Below are 16,516 nucleotides of genomic sequence, written 5' to 3'. Positions count from 1 at the left end.
TGCCCTACTTTGTATCCAGATATGTGCTTTTCATTATGCATTCAGCATTTTCATTGATGATAATATACATCATTACATGTCATTCATATCTGTTCATTATCATGAATCTCTAAGCATTGCCTTCGGCACTTTACCAGTATCATGGGAATTAATCAGATTTCTTCAAATTTAACCGATATTTTTTTTCATACACATGCCACAACTGCTATACATTTGTCTGGAAGACAAAAATACAGTACAACCATGTCTATTACTATACTAGTTAGCTAGAGTTCACAATGTGTATTATGATATGCTATGCATGATGGGCTCATCTTCAAGGGTATTTATTGATTGTGTCTATTTACAAATCATTTCAAATTCATTGACCAATCTGTGACAAAATGGAGGTTAAGTTCATTTATATTGTATTTATACAGTTTCATTGATGTTTTGAAGGCAAATGTGAAGGCTAGTGCACATTGGTCAAACTTTTTGGTAAAAAGGTTATCTTCAGTTTGTAAAAAAAATAATGAGGAAAACAATATTTGAGGTCGTCAATATTCTCTCAACATCAAGTTCATTTGAGTGAAAGTCTTTTGTTCAGCAATTATTCATCCATTTGAAGGATCTCAAAAAATGAAATATGTGGCCATTGTTATGAACAGTTCAAGGTTACTCTTTGTAAAATATTCCAAAACTTTCTGTCCAAGTTTCCAAGCTTTGTGAGTAATATCATAATATGTTGTAAACTTTTTTTTTCTCAACTGTACATGTGTCAAATTTTTGTACGTTTCAAATGTTTGTACACAAAGCATGTACGAACCATGATATATGCAACCTGTGAAAAAGCTCTTTTGTAATATGATGCTGTGACACCCATTTCCTGATGCAAACTAGATTATGCACTTTCCTACTGAAAAAAAGAAAACAGCAATAATGAAATGAAATTGTCTGTATTTCATCCACACTGTGTAAATTAAGCCAGTCAATTTATCTCCACAAAGTACCATAAGCCAAGTTACGTGATGTGTATTTTCAGCACGATAGGGAAAGGTTTGTTTTCTGCTGCAAAAACCTTGAGCTTTTTAAAATAATGTAACTGCTAGTTTGTAGCTGTAAGGCTAGACTGCACCCCCCACCCCCTAATGTTAACATTGTCACTGTACTTTCCATAATCATGATCCAAAAGGGGAAGAAATTTATATGAATATTTTGTTCGCATCTTTAAATATTCCAGTAAAACGTCAAGTGTTTCAGTTTCATTGGGTGAATATACTGTGTCAGAAACCGTTCAGAAATTATGAAATGTGGCTATTTTTAAATGCAGAACACACAAAGTATGTCTGACTTGCAAAACATTTCAGTTTTTTCTGAAATGTATATGAAGGTACAGTGTATCTCAAATGAACGATTCATTTTTCCAGCACTGGCAAATATAATTTGTATGTAATGCTCTTCAGATCGTATTTTAATATTTATGATGTACAGTAACTAACATATCAAAACAAGTGTTCTACATAGTTATAAATGTGTAGAAACTGGCTGTACATGCATTTATGATGTACCCGAACAAAGCTGGACTTTCATTTCACCATTCAGGATTTCCTTCCTGGTCTAAAACTAGTGAAGGGAACAAGGAATATATGGACTTTGGTTTTCTGTTTCACTGTATACGCAGAATTCCTGGTATTGTAGCCTAGCTGGTTTAACATATACGATGACATCCAGTTGAAACTTTTTTGACTCCCGCAGTCTAGGCTTGTCATTTGTTTTGAGTCCATCGATCCCTGCATGTCATTTATTCAACATCCAGCATGCCATCTTTGCTAAATGGCAGTGCAGCGATTTTTTTGCTAAGTTGTGAAAGCATCGGTAAATGGATGCCTGATTTCTGTTAATGACAGCCTGTCAAATCATTCCTAACTCCCACAGGCTGCATTTCTTATCGTTGTAAAGTCTTTCATTTCAGTATTAATGTCAGTCAACATCAAGCATGCCATCTGTAATGAAAACTTAATGATGCGAAGCTTTTGCAATATACGTAACTTGATTGCAAACTACCATGCACATTCTTTTTGTATACTCTGGGAAACCTGGGTAAAGTGACCAGGGAACCTTGGTATTAAAAATTTACAAGCTTGTCCACCCACATCAGAAACACAGACTATCACCTACTTGTTAGAAAATGTTGAAGGTTATATTCTGATATGACCATGTAGCACAAATTCATATTGTTGTCATTCCTCTTAAATATCCTTTCATACATGATGATGACTTAAAATTTTAAAATCATAAAGAGTTTTAGATAACATGACCTCCAAGATTAAATAAAATCTGTGAAGTGAAGTGAAGTTAAATGAAGTGACATGAAATAAAGAAATAAATAACCAAAAAACAATGGAAGGTCATTTGATTTTAGAAGTAATAGTAATCTATTTTTGTTGTGACTGTCACATTTTCTTCATGACTGATCATTCTATCTAGCTTTAGTGGTAAACCCATGTTTTGTATTGTCCTTTGTGAGTGTTTGCAGCATGATGATGATATGAGATAGGTTTAGCAGCAGGTTTTACCCGAATACCAGTGTAGGTTCTGCTTGTTCACAAGCTAAAAGTATTCGGCTTTGTGTCAACGGCCAGTTAGCGTGACATGCACACTCTGTATTTTATTAAATTCATGATTGCTGAGTTTTAAATGCCACTGTGTTCCATCACTGTGCTGCTCCATAAATCATCATGGAATAACTTACGTTGTAGTGCCAAGTACTACCCTTAAAAAAGCTGCCTGAAATAATTTTTGGAAATAATGGATTTTCAGAATTGTGGCAGTTAGGGTTGTAGAGCACTGAATGTGAAAGTAAGGTCAGAAAATAGTGCATGACAGTAATGTACATAGAAATTTGTATGATGTACCCATGAAATTTGGACTTTGAACCTGTGCATCCGTGGTAATAGCGTGAAGCTTAGTCCATGAATACTGCCCTCTGGATGATCATGCTAATCGATGATCTAATTTCAGTCAAAATTAACAAAAAACTCATGAATGTGCTTGTATCCAGCATTTTGACATACTCAACTAGCAATATATGCATGCACTTCATTGACTATGTATGTGTTGTTGCTAAATAAATTACATTACATTGCTCATTCGCACCTGAAAAGAAAACAGCTGTCTCCATCGAAAATCCCAAAATACAGTCTCCATGTATGCCAGAGTAGACACGCACAATTCAAATTTCAATAGCGTCACAATAAAAATTTTTGATGTGATGTGTTGCGTTCATGTTCACATAAGACTTGTAGCCAAAACTGTGCATCATGTATTTTTCTACTTTGAATTGCAACATACCGGTACCGTGTAATCCATTTTCTCTGTTGTCACCTACCAGTCCAAGTGAACCTGAGATTTAATTCTAACTTATTTTCCGAATAGGAATTTTTGCTGTCCACCTCAATGAAGCAGATCCGTCGCTGATTTGCTGAGGGACTTTATGTGATATACAGCTATGGAAAAGTACTAATACACATCATCTGTCACCATAAAAATTATTATTATTGTTGTTATGGAAAGCTTTTCATGTCATCCCACATACTATCCAGTACCTGATGGGTGTTGAATCTAGTACCATTCCCATATTGCTACTAGGTCACATGGTCTTGGTTAACCAATCAGGGCTCTTGTGTACATTGAAACAGCTTTCCATAAATGTGTCAGAGGTCAAATAGGTAAAAAACCATCAACAATGCTTCAGGTATATTAATAGAAGAGATGAATAGTTTATGCTAAATGTAGGACTGTACTTAACATGCGGGAAGCCAACAAGATACAGTAGTAAACTGTATGACTCGTGGGTAGCTGTTATCTCCAGATAATGTCCCCAAACATTAGTTTTCACTGTCAGTTTGATCACAAACAAAGAAAGAGCCTTAGCAAAATTTTTAAATTATTCAATGAATTAATGGATATCATGATGTGGCTTCAAATTGGAAATTAAATGGTCAACACTTTAAAAAAACAATTATTAAGCATACATTGCTTTGTAGCTGTGCATGGCTTGTCTTTGAAATGATTCAGCCAAAATCACGGTGTCACACATTGTGCCTTTGCTATATATTGCACTGCTGTCTCTGGCAGTGCCGTAGCAATTTTGAACAATCCTCTGACATTATCAAATGTCAGGCTGTCCTTTAAGCTGAATAGAGAAGCCACAGATTCAGTTGAGGTTCTTTATTTATAGGCCAGTAGCTGGCTCCTATTGCTTTCATGCAGTAAAGCCAGGGTTATTTTTTTTGCATATGTCCTTCCATTGCCAGACAAAATCCTTGTGAATATTTATACAGAATATTTGAAATAGTTTTTAACAGAACTCAACATCCCATGTCAAGATTTGAGTTGAGCAAATATGAAAGCATACTTTTGACATCGCACACCTAACACAAGTTTTACATTCCATAAAATTTTTTCGGGTCATCAACATCCAAACAAACATTTACTGATCATATTCCCAGACAAGAAATTAACAAAATTTCAACTCTGATCATTTGAATGCAATAAAAAATTCATCAGCTAGACAATATGTGTTTTATGTATTGCCCCATTCTGTATATTTTCATCGGCTAGACAATTCGTGTTTTATGTATTGCCACATTCTATACATGTATAAACTGGTCACTGCCCAAATGAGGTATCTTGTTTAAGGTCAGGGATTTCTTTACCTAAAAGATTTGAGGGGGAAAACTTACCAATATTGAGGTAGAGCTGTGCTTTCTGCCTGAACCATATCTATACGTCTCAATCAATTTAATCTGGAAAATTGATACAACTATAATTCTTTCATGATTGTTATCACTGATTCCACTCGAGTAGAAAAGTAAATTGGAATTAATTTTCAAAGTAGTGTCTGGATAAAATCATTTGATTATATACCATAATGTTAACAATGTCATCCTTTTTTTGTAGGCTCATATTTAATTATTCTTCATAGTGTTTCATATAAATCACACCCAGCAGTGGTGTAACACAATATTTTGACCAGTTCATGACATATATATGATAGCGAGTGCTTATACATGGAGGGAACTGGTCAAAACCTAGTGGTATACCTGTTGCTGATTTGATGTATTGCTATGATATCATAACAGTGTATTTCAATTCTGGTGTAAAACCTCAGAGGGAATTTTTCTCTACATGAGAGGTCATGCATATTCCAACTGTGCTGTATCGCAAATATAGCACGGTTATTTTCACAATTCAACCAATCAGATTGCTGTATTTGCGCCATCAATATACTGGTATGACGTAATTATGATTAGTTCTCTGATAAGCTTATGAGGAGAAATAAATGACAGATATGTTATTACCAACAAACCCAAAAACCGAAAGTGACAAACACATGTTTTTATATGTGAACGTAAAGGAATACCCCTCCCCAAAACTGCAGGTAACACGATAACTGTCTTGATCAACCTTTTAGAATGTAAAAGTACAGTTCACAGGTCATAGTTCATTGCCTAGTACAATATTAGCATGGTGATTTTGTCTCCCTTCTATGTACAACTAAAGAGTTACATGACAGTCTGTCTCAGAATTTGTACAAGCCCTTTATCAACCCTGCATGTTTTAAAGATTTTCACTCTAATAGGTGGTGATTTGTGATTAATAGGCAGCTGGGGACTGGGAAGAGTCCACATACAGTGTACTCCCCACTTTATGCATGGGGGAAAAAACTTTGATTTGGGGAATAGTTGTCCCAAACCTCTTGAAGAGCCAGTCAGATTGTCCAGTGCTGGCTGGGAATGAACAAACAATGTATACTGCCAAGTCTCAGTTAAGGACAAGATACATCTTCCAGTCTACCATTCAACTGTGACTGTGATTTGATGTTGATGGTTTTCTTTCCATGGACACCAGTCACCTAACCATTCTGGTACTGCCTTTGTCATATCCCGCGGAAGTTACAAAGCTGGTGAAGTGGCCTGCTTTCAGTTTCATTCGGGCACAAAAGAGCTGAGGAGGAAGTCTACAAGTGCTGTTGTCCGCAGGTCCTTGTGTCTTTTACTCTCTTCCTGTAAAGACAACAGGCAATGAAAGTGAAATGTTAGTAATAAAATTGGTAAAATCCCTGGCTGCTTACCGAGAGAGTTGCCGTTCAATATGAAGGTATGAGGCGGAACCTCAACGGCAGTCTATTGGGAGATGGTAACTTCTCAAATATGAACGCAAAATAGGCAAGATTCCAGACTCCACTCTGCAGCGCGCAAGGCTTGGCTGCCATCTACGGAGATCAACATTTTCCTGCAACCCTTTCACTTTACAATTCCCGTTCCAACATTCTTTTCTTTGCTGTTCACAAAATGTGTGCAGCGTACTGCCGTCTATGGCAGCTGACGCACCCACTGTTTATCACTACTAAACTTTCATTGACAACATCATCCATCGTACTGTAAGAAGTGTGAGTGTCAGTAACAGAACTCACGCACATGCTGACAAACGACAATGCAAATAAGAAATTGAGATTTAGTTGAGCAGAAAGTAAAAGGATTTCCCCTCATAGTGTACAGGGGGGTAAACATGTGAATTTCGGTACATTAATCAAAGTCAGGGCATGTGTTCACAGTGTACTCAAGTAGTTGCTGTTTACTTTTGTTGAGCTCTCAGTCTAGACATGGCATGTGCAGCAGATGTCAATGTGCTCATTGCTGTCCACAGCATCGGTTTCAATGTACGACAACAACTTTCATCAAACATTATATAAAGTGCCCCTTACTCTGCTGCTTGAATATTATTGAAATCGCATTACCAGCGATTTCAATAATATTCTTGCAAAGTTTGCTATCTGAATATTGACAGAAGAACTTTTCCAATGGCACTGGTATAGCTATAGTACTCTCTGCAGGTCCTGGACTGAGCATGTTCAAATAAATTATCTACTGCCTCTCTACTATGTGAATCTAGCTTGCTATTGAAATCCCTGAGTTGCCAGTGTCCTTTTTGAGAACAAAATGGTTGTGCCAAGTGTCTTATTGTTAAACAACACCGTAAGTCATGAACCACAGATTGGAACCGTCATATTTTGGTAAAAATCACAGTTGCACCAAAAACTGTGGTGAAATACATACTGTATATTCAGGTGTTGTGATAGGTGAGCTGTTTTCTGCAACAGTGAAGGGAAGTGAGATAGTCTTATATATCTGTTTTGACATTTTAGTGGTTTCTTGTAGCCCATTCAGTCCATGCAAGAAATTAGTTACTTTATTAAAGAGACCAGGTACTGAACGACAGAAGTCCTCTGTAAATGTTAGTAAAGTTGTCACAAAAGCCAGGACAGCTTTCACATTAAAGTGAAAGGATAAGGAGCTTAATAATGAAAAAAGATAATTCATAATAATTGTTGAGTTATTTACCTCGTACTTTGAGTATAATAACTCTCCAAGATGCAGAAAAGGAGACACTTTAAATAAAAAACAAATGTTGCAGAATCTCAGAGGCAGACTCAAGAGGGCAGTGCACGTTGCTGCCGTGAAACTGGCATCTGTTGCATGCGCCAGTGAGATACATCCTAGACTTTCAAGATGAAATTAGCATTAAAAAAAACAGCACACCTCAGAGAGATTTTACAGTACACTTTCTTGTTCATGAGAAAAATTTTTACTTGTGTACATTTTTTATTTTCCTTGCAAAACCGGACCAGCCGACAAGATTAGAGAGATTTTTCTGCAAAGGCTATAGCTTAGTCGCGGTATCAACATATTAATCACACATCAACTGAACGATGTTGATTGTATTACAAAAGGGATGAGGAGTAAAGCTCTTGTGTATACTTTATTTTACTGATTTGTGTCATCTATATCACAACTGTTCACTGTGTGAGGGCACTGTACTGTGCCCTGTCAAAAAAAGTACTGTAACTTCAGCTTAACCTCTGTCCTTGCATGTCAGTGTTTGAGGGCGCTGTGTAAAACCTCCACTGAATACCACAGTGGGTATGTCTTGAAATACAGTGAAGTTATGTCATTCTTAAAACAACTTTTTTTTTCCTGTGGAACTCAGGCTACTGATGGTTATCTCAAGAGTTTGCCATGCACTAAACAATGTTGACGACATTGTAAAGGCACTGGTAATGCCAAAAGGAAGGCCCTAGGACCTTTTGTTTTTCAAAATAGGGACATGTTCTTAAATCCTTTTTCCTCACTCTAAAAAGGCAGTCATTCAAATTACCATCAATTAGTTCTTCCCATTTTTAACCATGTCCTCTGCCTTGTCTCAACAAGGCAATTAAATTGTCAGTTGTGAAATCAGGTATGTGAAAAGCTTTTACCCATCCATCCTTCCATCCTTGTCACTCATTCCGGAGAAGATTGACTTTCCCAACTTTGACAAATAAGAAATGGAGTGTGAAGGGAGGAGGGGGGGGGGGTGTCTTTCTGTCGTACTCACTCCAGGATCTCACCAAGCTCCCAGGTGAGGAAGTAGGCTCGGTTTCACAGTTGGACAAAGCGAAATTAGCCAAAACAGGAGATAACCTCCATGGTGTTTAGTCAACATGGGGGCTAATCTAAGAAAACAAGTGAACCCTTTCAGAGAGAGGGAGAGAGAGTAGAGAGAGAGAGAGAGAGAGAGAGAGAAGCCCATGCAGATTTGTGATGAAGGGTTTGACTTCGGAGGGCAAAGGTAAAAACAACAAAGCAGACCCCGGCATCAAAAAGCCATTTACATTTAGAGTAGTAGATGGATGGCCGAGTATTGTGTGTACCTTTGGAGTGCGTTATCAAGCTTTTATTTCTGTAGTTTCTACAAGACGGAAAGGGTTTTGAGACAACATTCAAAGGTTACAATACACCGAGAGCTAATTGAATCTCAAATACCAGTAATTGCCCGGTCTTTGTCATGCTAATGCTGAACCAGCCATCTAACTCGGGCTTAACACCATCGCTACTCCACGACTATAAAGGTAGTACATGTGTACCTCGCAAAGCTCTAAAGTGTCACTGGTTTACCTCTCACGGCCAGACAACATACTACCCACACGTGGCCATTGTACTTGGGGATTGTCGCGACAAGTGTCAGACCACTTTATTGGGGGATGTTCTGCCACTTTCCTGGATTCAACTGCGGACTATCATTTACAACGTCGAGCGCGGCAGTTTTCCTTGGGAACTGACAGTCGAGATTAAGGTGACGTGCCACCGAATAAAAAGTGACAGATCTCGTCCCTCTTTACCGCTTCCTCCCCCCTCTCCACCAAGGGCAGAGCCCAATGCTGACAGGTGGAGAGAGATTCTAATATTACCGAGAAATATGCCTCCTTTCATTCCAGCCGCCATGCTGCAGACATTATCTGATAGCCGGGTTTCTCTCTTTGTGGCCGTAAGGACCCGGCAAAATGAAAACAGTGAGCAACATGAGCCAAAATAGAATTGTATGCCGTTATTGTTCTTCACTAATGTACCCAGCCTTTCCCGTAAATCCGTTATACTATAGCACAACCGGGCTTCATCCAGTAGCAGACTTCATTCATTTGTGGATGAAAAGTCAGGAGGTAAAAAAAATAGCCAAATGCTTGGTTGGAAGAGGAGATTTTTGACCAGTATTGTCTGGTGGAAGGGGGTAAATTAACTTGGTATCTTTTGAGTTATATTTCACAAATCTAAGGGGACAGTGCCAAAAACTGAGAAAAGTGAATTCAAATATCCAACTTTTCCAATGTTAAACATTGCTTTACATGGGAAAAGTTTTTTTTTCTTCCCGTTGAGACACTCACCTCACAATGCAATTCATTTTGAACGCTGAGCACTTTATTCTGTCAGAGGCACTGCACCTCATAACATGAGAGCTCCTTGGTGTATGTTGCCTGTAAGCTGTAAGTGTAGTGACTGATCATTGTCTCTCTCCTCAGATGTTGGTTCATTTATTGTCTGTCTTTTAAATATGTTTACTTATTTTCCGCTCTGTTTTTGCTGTAAACATCAATGGCTGAATACTTAGTGTATCTGAGGGCAAGAGTGTGCCGGTCTGTTTTTGTTTTTGTTGTTTTTTGCTATCATCCCGTGTTTGCCCCCGTGGAATTTTCCCTCCTTTTGAAAAAAAAAGAAGATTCTAAAGTAATGTGGATGAGATCCCTGTGTTGACGGCGAGCCTGGCTGAAGGATGGATTAGCCAGGCAAAACCGTGCCGCCGATTGTGGCTAAAGCGGGGAATAATTGGCTCAACAGGTGGTGAGGGCATAGAAAAGTCTCTGAGATTTCTCTTCCTGGTTATTTTTGCCACACTGATTTGTAGTGCTTACTCCACGATTAGTCCAAACATGCTTGCATGATACTGAAACTTTTCCATTCTACTGCCTGGGCTTTTCCTTTTGTCCAACCGTAAATGATTTCTTTTGCTTGTTTAAAAGAAACAGAAAAACAACTTTCTCTTTATTGTTCAGATTTCAAGTTTCTCATGCATGAAATAAGTTACGGCCAAACTTTTAAACAAAAGCTTTCAAGCTGTATTTGGCAGACCAGCTAAACCGAAGGAACGAGTGATTGAACACATAGCTAATTAAAACATTTATTACCTTTTTATTATCTCAAAGGATTTTATGGCCGTGCAGAATGACCGCCAATTCCTTTACAGAGAAGTGTTTCACTTGTCTTTCAAGTATCTCAGACAGTTGTTCGCGAGAGTTTGTTTTTCTCATTCTGGCTCATTCACCGGGACGTGCCCGAAAATAGACATGGTACACTTAACCTCATCAAAGCTGGCTCAGGTGTTACTGCTTGGCTTCCTTTCAATTGACAACTGCTACTAACTCTTCCCCCATGTACCTGTCACAGAATCCTCCCATGGCTTCATCCTCAGTACGGGAGTGCTTCTTCTTCGTGTCGACAGACTAACTGACAACACTGTCATTTTACAAGGGTCTTCTTTCTCAGGAAGATGTGCCAAAATTTGCCTTGTGTTTTGTTTTCTTTTTTTTTTCCAGTTGTTTTTGTTTTTTTGCGGATTGTGAACATTTGCCCTAGAGCAATGCCATTGTGATCGCTCCTCTTTTCTCACGGACTGTCAACGTTTTTTCATCTGTTGCTTTTTAAATGTATCACATATTGTCTCCTGTTGAAATTGTCCCACCACTAGTTTTTTTAACAGGCTGTAATTGCTCCAGCCAAACAACATTCCATCAGTCTGGCCAAGTCCCCTCAATTGTAAGTTCTCATGGAGTTGTGTAAAAAATTTCTGGTTGTTTTGGATGGAAGCAGTACTGTTTCGTTGTGATTTTTTTTTTCTTCCATTTCTGCTCCTGTAAAAGTGCTGTGTTTGGCAAAGTATGGCAACACCAGGTGTTGCCGCGTTGTCGTTGACTGATTATTCTGTGGGTACTATTTTTGGAAATCACCAATAGTGACATGTCTCTCATAGGTACCTTTTCACTCTCTTTCCCCCTTTTTTTTATAAACTTCTCCCCAGAGAGTCGCAGTGGTATCTGAGAGTGACTCATCAATGCAGCCATCATCGTAATGACAGATTTGCACAATATGCCTGTTTCAGCGTGAAGGCTACACCGCTACTGTCAATTACATCCAGGGCAGCGGAAAGAGTTCCCCCTGCTTCCCCTTTTCCCCTTTTGATTGGTGCAGACGTACCGAGGGGTTAATTTTGTTTTGTCATCACCGATGTAAAGGCTCGCTGTAAGAAAATTCCTACGGATTGTTCTGCTGCCCGGGTCATTGTGTGTTTCTTTAATTCACAGCTAATTAGTAAAAGATCAGCTGAAGCGTGACATGATTGAAATTGTGGAGCTGTCCTATTACCATGTCTATGCGCTTTTCTCTTGCTCCCTTCTTCTTCTTCAGTTTTGAAATAAGTGAATTGTGGTAATCTCATCGGGACAATAATGCCAGCCATTTGCATGAGAATGGGGATGGTCGGGTTTATGCATGCTAATGAGGCCTGTTTTGTATACTCCTTTGTCGCTGATAACTATGATTATGTGATTGTTACAGCTGTGCAAGTCTTCCATTGACTCGGCTTCCATGTCCCCCCTTCTCCTTTTCTTTTTATTTCGGAAGCCAGCCCCCCAATTGAATGGCGGTGGGCACAATAACTTCAAAGCCCCCAGTGTAATTATAAGCAATTGGGGAAGGTATGTGACAACAAGCCATAAACAAGGGCTTGACTGGCAAGAGGACAATTCTCAAATCATCCTGTGTGTATTCATGGAATGTAGGCACTGGATGATGGACACTAGGCCGCCCCTGTCATTAGGTGAATCATGAAAATTACATGGGTAATTGAAATTTAGGATTTTTTTTTTCTCTCTTCTTTTTCTTTTTTTCTTTCCTTCTTTTCTTTTGGTGCGTCTGCCCTCAGGGGTGTGGAGGTTCGGTTCGGGATGATGTCAGGTAAAAAGAATTTCAAGAGCCCCTTTTGAAAGTGGTCCAATGGTATAGAAAAGCAACAGCAGCCTACTTGTCACGGTTCTTTACACCGAGGCAAATGGTTTGTTGCCACTTTGTTTCTACTGCAGGCATTTCCAAGAGCTGCATGCAATATATGCACCTGTAATCACAAGATGTCACTGCCGTGGGTTTGTTGTTGTTCATCTGGTTTATGTTAGTCTCAGCTTGATGACAAAGGTCTGACAAGTTCCAAAGTGGTCTCGCCATTCATATTCTCATACTCTCCTTCGCTCTCATTCTCCGCGCTCCCTCCCATTTCTCCATCAGCACTTAATGAGGTTTTGCCGGGTCCATCCACATTAACGAAGATCTGTTTTTTCCGCATCTATCCCCCTCCTTCCCCTCCCCCCTTTCCATCAGTGAAATCAGTAATGACATGTTAGGTATTCACAAGGTAAGGTAACAAATTGACAGCAATCAGGCTGTGTTTCTTTTCACGGTGTACCTCTTTCACCAGCGGTCAAAGAAGCAGCTCCGGTGATCAATACCAATTGCATCTGATTGAAGTGCGGGCTCCACCTATGTCCCGGGATTTGAAATAGTCCAGGCGCACGGCATTGTGCGGGCTAATCCCCGATCACAATGCCAAGACAACTCCGGCAGTCAGTGCCGGGGCAATCTCATTTTTCCACTTCTTCTGTCTGATGAGTGGGGTCAAAGATTTGTTATGGTGTCCAAGGAAGCGCTCCAGATCTTTTTGGCTCCGAGGCAAGCCATGCAATTAGACAATTTGTCACAAATCATCGTCCAATAAAAGGCAGACATGTAGTCTATATCATGATTCTTACAAAGTCATCTCATTCATGGCAGTCCTCGGATTTATTCTTTACAATGTCCCATAAAAAGTACAGTTATACCCAGTACTCATGCCAAGAAAAAGCAAAAAAAAAAAACTAAACAAAAAACCCCCAAGAAGACCAATGCTTGTTCTCAGCTGCTATTCTTTGCCAGGCAGGGTGTTGTGTCCTGGCCTATTTTAAAGACGTCACATAAGTGATGTCTCTGTAATAATGACCAACTGATAACTCAATGGAAGTTGAAACTGCAACGGCTTTCTGTTGCTTCAATTTGTGAAATAGCTTTACTGACTTTTGGTCTGTATGTTGGGTATACTTTGTAGTGCGAAGCTAACACTGAGCTATGGTGTCGCTCACAGTCACACACTGGCTACGTGTAGCAATGCAAAGAAGTATTAATCAATAACCCCACTCGTGAATATATGTAATTATTTTCATAGAAATAAAAATATGACATAATTTTAATGAAGTATAAATCAACAAGTACATGTTTGTGTCTGTAGAGATGCATGTCTTCCACACTCAAGTTTTAGAACTTGTTTTTAGGAAAACTGACAGCTTTTGCAAGAAAACTCATGTTCGACCTCTCCCAAATGAAATTTCATATTTTATTCAACTTTTAATATCATTTTTTTTACGATGAAGTTTGACCTTCCAGGGCAGAAGTGGGGGCAATGCGATTTACAGCTGTACCGTAAACAACATATACACATGATAGATATTTATATAAAATATAAGTACATAAAAATGTATCGTAATACTATTTTATGGCAGTGCTTACCCCAGTAGGATTTTATTGAAATGCTTTACACAGTTTTGGGAGAGAAAAAATGATTTTCTCAACATGTGGCAAAAGTTAATATTGACACAGACATTTAAATCAGGGATTTGGACACTGAAATCTACATTTGCCATCCAGAATGTAAATTCGGCTCGATGGAAACGAAAAGTTTTGTTCCAGCGTCAAGTTGAAGTGTCACATGTCGGTGAAACTCTTACCTCATTCATGATCAGCCAAGAAAAGGTCTTGCTAATAGACATTGACACCACTGTCACCGCATCTAGAACAGTCTGTCCTTTGTTTAACCTGTGAATAGGATGTATACTTGGATGAATGGCTTAGCTCTTCCCGACTTGACACCAAACTTTCCAAAGGGAAAAAAAAGCAAGCCTTCATGCTGTTTTGAGCTTTTCCTTTTCACTGATAGCGATATTCTTCCTCATAGAGTACAAGTTGCAATGCCGTGTGCGTGTTTGTGTGTTCATAAAAAAACAGAAAAGCAAAAAAAACGTGACGTCTGAATTGTGATGCTGTCGACGAGGGCTGTGGCAGTGTTGAGTAAACTCACATCAGCACCTGTGTGTAATGGTGTTTGGTCGCCGTACACCCAAGTGTGATTGATGCATTTTAACTTCCACATGTCCACGTTTACCGAGAGTCTGATGACTGTCTGTTTGAGAAAAAACAAACACGGACCCACTTCTCAGATACCAATGTTTTTTCGTAAATCCTCACTAGGTGACAGCAGTTGGTTGTACAGAACGATGAAAAAACTGACAACTGTCATGTATGTGTACATCATCATTCACGTTGTTTGTGTGGCATCATTACGACAGTAAATTCTCAATTAGGGGAAATTCATATTTCATTAGAATTGGACAGCTTACAGAGTCATAGATTATTTCTGTAGAGTGCAGATGATATTCTCGTTGATAACAGGCTGTGAAACATTTAGGCCGAGAAAAAGAGAGTTTTAGGCACTAGTCGTGGCCTTTGCCGTCTTTGCACTGTAGTAAGTTTTAAAATCATAGTGCCATTGCAGACTAGCTTACATCATGGAACAAAAAATGTGTTTTATACCGAAAAATTTTTTAATGGCTTTGTAATGGCTGGAAGTCACAATCAACAAGGTTCTGAGCCATTCCTTGGCACATGTATACATTCTTCTATGGAATAAACATACTAGTAATATCAGCTAGAAAGGTAGCAATGTTAAGACAATCACACAGCAGACCTTTCACTCACATTCAGACTGTCTAAATTCTGCTCCAAATCCCTATCATCCAAAAATTGGATGAGAAATGATTTAGAATAAAACCCCCCGCTCCCGAAAAAAAAATAAGATAGATAATCCCCGAGCACGACCACTACAACCCTAATCAGTTCAACTCAATCTGTTTTGTACGGAAATAAAATTTTCCTATGAGTAGGAAGTATAATTAATGATGTTGGCAGGAAAAAAAGCAATTAATAAAAGATTTCCTTTTGATGTGACATTTTTCCATGGGAAATTGATGCTATTGGTATTGTGGCCAATGTGCTGTAATTTCGGCCCAAATTAATTCCCATCTCCTTGATTAAATTCCCATGAAACGAGGACATTACATGTAAAAAGCCTACATCAGAATCCAGAATAGCTGAGCGGAACAATACATGTAATAAGGAAGGAAGCATTCATAAAATTTTGTCTAATCCCCTTTTCATATGGAAAAAGAAACAGTTTGTGAGTAATTACCATAATTATTCCAGTAACGAGTGATAATTAAACAGTCCCTGTCTTTTTTTCCCCCCACCATGTTCAAACTGACTCCAAGCTGTTGCCTGTGGTGTTGCAGGACCCATAGGTGGGAGGGATTGAAGTTTTCACAGGCTGCGTTTGACTCCTGCCTGCTCTGTGCAATTGAGGGAGACAACCATTACGAATTGCATCCCTTCTCCCAAGCCAATAAAAATTGTGCTCTTAAAGGCCATCTCGGCTTTGTTAATAGGTGCTCATAAAACAAGGTACAGCTGCTACTGCTATATTGACTAGGGCATGCTGCCCTGTGACAGTGCAAATCCTTTTTGGGGGTCACTTCATAACCACGCCATGCACACAGTTATATTTAAACAGAATTACATGCACAGATTTTTTTTTTCCCCAAAGGTGCTTTTGAATTGACATGAATTGACAAAATGCTCTGGCTGTGTCACAGAATGAAGACATGTGAATGCCTGTGATTATATTTTTTTCAAAGACTTTTAATACAACAAAAAAATTATGAAAAAGCTCTTTTGAATTTTTATTTATCAAAATAGCTTGATATCAGGGTCTCTGTATGAATGTTTGGCCACATGCCAAGCTGATACCAACAGTGAAAGTGAGCCGGCCTATACAACCTATTCAGTCACTGCTTTTTTTTTTCTCTCTTTTTTTTATGTAGAGTGATTCAGTCATTTTATTTTGTTGATGGATGGTGTGTAAAACACTATAAAGATCTTCCAAAGCGGGGAAACAACAAAATATTTTGTTTTTT

General features: G+C 38.7%; 1 protein-coding gene across 4 annotated transcripts in view; it reads left to right on the top strand.

Moving 5' to 3' along the window:
- Positions 1 to 16,516, top strand: part of LOC139149704 (EH domain-binding protein 1-like) — a 69,029-nt gene that overhangs the window by 15,148 nt on the left and 37,365 nt on the right. The window lies entirely within an intron of this gene.

Source organism: Ptychodera flava, chromosome 14 (genome assembly GCF_041260155.1).
Source record: "Ptychodera flava strain L36383 chromosome 14, AS_Pfla_20210202, whole genome shotgun sequence".
Taxonomy (NCBI): Eukaryota; Metazoa; Hemichordata; class Enteropneusta; family Ptychoderidae; genus Ptychodera; species Ptychodera flava.
This window is presented reverse-complemented; position numbering and strand designations above follow the sequence as displayed.